The 3,879-nt window shown below is 51.0% G+C and overlaps 1 long non-coding RNA gene across 1 annotated transcript; it reads right to left on the reverse strand.

Annotated features, from left to right (window-relative positions):
* Positions 1-1,467: 1,467 nt before the first annotated feature.
* Positions 1,468-2,731, reverse strand: LOC141578505 (uncharacterized). The gene is made up of 3 exons (XR_012508887.1): positions 2,512-2,731; positions 2,004-2,164; positions 1,468-1,713 (listed from the first exon to the last, which is right to left on the reverse strand). It is a non-coding gene; the product is annotated as an uncharacterized LOC141578505 (long non-coding RNA).
* Between the last annotated feature and the right edge of the window lie 1,148 nt (positions 2,732-3,879).

A 3,879-nucleotide genomic window follows, 5' to 3' on the forward strand; every position in this document is an offset into this window, starting at 1 on the left:
GGAAGCCTCCCCTCCTCTGCCTCCATGCAGACAATCAGTGGCTGTGGTTCTGGCCGAGTTTCTGAAGATGTGGATTTAAACACACACATCCCAGCCCCACAGGAGCACACAGTCCCATAAATCCCTACAACTTCCACTGATAACTAAGGAACTGATGAGGACACGCGTTTCGGGGCTGCAGAGGCCTGAATGCACGACTTTCTCCGTGGCCTATTAATGTGGTTGTTATGGGCCTTGTCTGAAGTGGCTTGCATACCGCACCTGGTACATGGGAAATATAAAATAAGTACTAGAACCTCCACTTTTTCTCCCTCTTGGGCCTTCCAACCTAAAAAGTAATACGTGAACTCAGACGGCCTAGTCACCACAATGAGGTCAGGCCAGCCCGGCTCTCCTGAGTGATGGGCACTGACTTGCGCATTAACTCGGAACAGTAGGGGAACCGTCTTCCTCTAACTGGGCCTCTCCCCACACCAGGCACGCCCTCAGCTGAGAAGGGGCCAACTCCCCCATTGAGGTGTGTGCTGGTGGCTTCAGTGTGACCTGGCCCTGCCGGGACATGAACCTGCAGTGAGGTGGAGTGTCAGGAGGAGGGTGGGTCCCTGCTGGGGCAGCAGGGGGCCCGGTAGCACCCTGCGCAGCCTGGTGCCTGGGGCTCCCCAACATCTCCTACGGCCCCCGGGTCGGCTCTGGTCTGGGCCACTCCATGCACCCTCCCAGTATCTTTTCATTAAGTCCCTTTTTGGTTTTTATCAGCCAGAGGTGGCTTCTGTTGCTTGTTCAGTGAAACAGTGCATCAGGAAACCAGACTATTTCTAAGATCAGTAAAATACGAACTTTGGTCAGCTCGCCGGGCAGACCGTGCAGCACAAATTCCCGCACAGGGCTGTGCAAATGCCTTACGTGAAGGGTCCTCATCATCTGTCTTCAGAGATACAGAAGCTCGTGGTTCAGGTAAAACCTCAGGGAGGGATTGAGGAATCCAAAGCTGGTTGGTTTCAAAGACTAACCGGTCGGACCAGACCCCTGAGCTGTGGTCAGAAGCCTGGCTCAATGTCACGCAGACTCAGCACCCTAAGTGTCCAGTGGGGCTGGTGCTGTTTCCTTTACAAGCTCTCGTTGGGGAATCACTGTAGCCCCTTACACTCAGCAGGGAATCCAGCCCTCTTAGCCCCCACCCTGAGTGTTCCATGACACAAATCTCGGGAGTGTATAATTTTCATCTTTGTTTAGGAGGATGAAGGTGGGGCAAGAGGAGAGATAAATTCACACTTAGTGACACCAAGTCACAGCCAGTACCTCCTCCTCGGAGAGCTATGTGCTGCCACAGTGGTGGCTGGGGGGCTGGGCAGAGCCCCTCCTCTGGTCACAGAGGGACTCACTCCTCTGACTGCAACTGATGGGTTGGACAACCAATCCAGAGAGGACAGAGAATCTTTCCTAGGAATTTGGAACTGACACACAGAAATTAATTTCACTCATCTGGGGATTGGGAGGAGGGTGGGAATCAAATGAAACCAGAGCAGGAGAGAAAGTTACAAGTGAATGAGAGAGAGACAGAGAGACTGAACTTGTGAGAGTAAATAGTGTGAAGGAAGGATAACAATCAGGGCACAGAGGAATTCCAGCTCCTGGCAGTCTAGTGTGTCCCAGCCCATCAACAAACCTGCGGGATGGTTAACATCATTCCAGTTTTGCAGATTAGGAAACAGGCTGAAACAGACAGGGATTGGCTTTGGGTGCACAGTCAATTTAATTGCCACTGGACCCCTTAATTCCCACTGCCTGAAGGCACCGTGATCCTCAGAGGGACCCTGCAGTGCTGAAAGCCTAGCACCCTGATCAAAGGGACCCTGCGGGAGTGGGAACCTCTCTGAGTTTGGAGAGTTCCTTGCACCGAGATTCCATGCATCAGCCGGCTCCCGCTCACCCCAGGTTAACGTCTCCCCAGCTGTGTAGTCTCCCGACCCGCTTCCCTCCCTGCCAGGCACCCCCGTTCTTACCACCGAGTGTACTGCAGGAATTCAGGCACAGGGATGCCCAAAGCAACACGAGCCCACCGGCTGTACAAACAGCAGACTCCCAGGCCCAACTGGGCTCCATGGGGATAGTAGGTGTCCTCACCTTTCATGTACCTAAGGCAATCTGTTTCTTCAGCTGGAGGCTATAGAGAAAAATAAAAGGTCCAAAACATTGTTCAGTGAGGAATTCCTCCAAGGACCTGACTTCAGAGTCTACAACCAGTTGTGCTGGCCGCTCTTACCCCCGGACTTTGGGTGAGGTGGATTATTGATCAGCACATTTGCCGGTGGCCCAGCTCCTGGGCTTGGCTGCCCAGAGGGGGCTGGGGGAATGGGTAAGGCCAGGGCACTCAGGAAGAGCACAGAGGACCTGACATCTCGCCTCCGCAGTTGTAAACCCTTCCCCAAATCTCAAGGCATCGGACAGAGTGCAGCCACCACAATAATGAGATGTTCCCATCTCTTCACTCACTCCTGTTGGTTCACATACATGCTGAGCATCCACTGGGTCACAGGACATGACACACAGGATGGCCGATGGGACAGGCTTGGTACTTCCCCCTGGATCCTGTTCAATCTGATGGAAGAATGATCACTCATAAACGGTTTCTCAAAAGGATACATAGACAGGAGACAAACTGCAGAGTGAATCAAATTTTAAAATATAAATGAAGATCCCCCAGTCTCCCCGCCTAAGGTTAACAGCATAAAGAAAATTGATCTTGCCTTTGATCACCAAGGAAGTGGTCACCCCCTCTCAGGAGGAAAGGAGAGTTAATCTTTGAGCAGGACACAGAAGTGCTCCATCGAATTGGACCAGGACCTCTGCATTCATTCAGCAAATCTGTATAAGCTCCTACTACTTATGGGAATCTAGTAACTATACCCGTTCCCAAGGCTCTTGGGCTTTATTAGTCAACAAAATAGACACGACTCCCCATCACTGGGGGCTCAGAGTTTTAGCAGAGAAAACAGGCAACATGATGGGGGTAGCAAGAGCTTGGGGAAAAATAAGAGTGATATAAGCAAACTCAGGTGATGGTGGTGGGGTGGGAGGCAGGCAGGAGGGAATAAGGCAATCCTGGCAGATCTCACGGAGTAATGAACTTGAAGCAGAATAGATCCGGAGGAAGAAGGAAGAGCCGGAGCCAGAGGCCCCCAGAGTGATGGGGAGAGTGTGGGCGGAGAGGCAGAGCAGGCCGGGTCCTGGAAGACTTTGGGACGACTTTGGCTCCTAATGGAATGGTGACCCTTTTAGTGAGTTTTGATGGGATGGGTGATGTCCAATTTATGCTTTTGTTTTGGGTTTTCTTGGGAGGAGGTTAATTTATTTATTTTACTGAAGGTGCTGTGGTTTGAACCCAGGATCTCATGCATGCTAAGCATGCACTGTATCACTGAGCTACACCCACCCCCTCAATGTATGCTTTTATAGGCTCCCTCTGACTCTGTGTGGATGAGATTGTAGAAAAGCAAAGATGGAAGAAGGAGGCTATTTGGTGTCCAACAAGGGGTTGAAGGTGGCTCCTAGGAGGGTGGGGAACAGGGAGTAGGTGGTTAATGAATTCAGAGTAGCCAGGATTTTCTAACAAGCTGTATTTCCTGTGTGTGTGTGTGTGTGTATGTGTAAGTGAAAGAGAGAGAAAGAACATGGTTCCAATATCTGGACCTGGAAAATGGGATGGATGTCCTCTCCATCCACAGGGGATGGGACAAGATGGGGCTGAGCAGGTGGAAAGGGGTAGGAATCAGCTCAGTTCTTCAATGTCATGGTTAAGGAGTCTATTAGATATTGCCACAGAAATGCCTAATAAGTAGAGGAGTTTGGGTTTCTTTTTCTTTCGTATGAACATTAAAA

Source organism: Camelus bactrianus, chromosome 8, assembly GCF_048773025.1.
Source record: "Camelus bactrianus isolate YW-2024 breed Bactrian camel chromosome 8, ASM4877302v1, whole genome shotgun sequence".
NCBI classification, from domain to species: Eukaryota; Metazoa; Chordata; class Mammalia; order Artiodactyla; family Camelidae; genus Camelus; species Camelus bactrianus.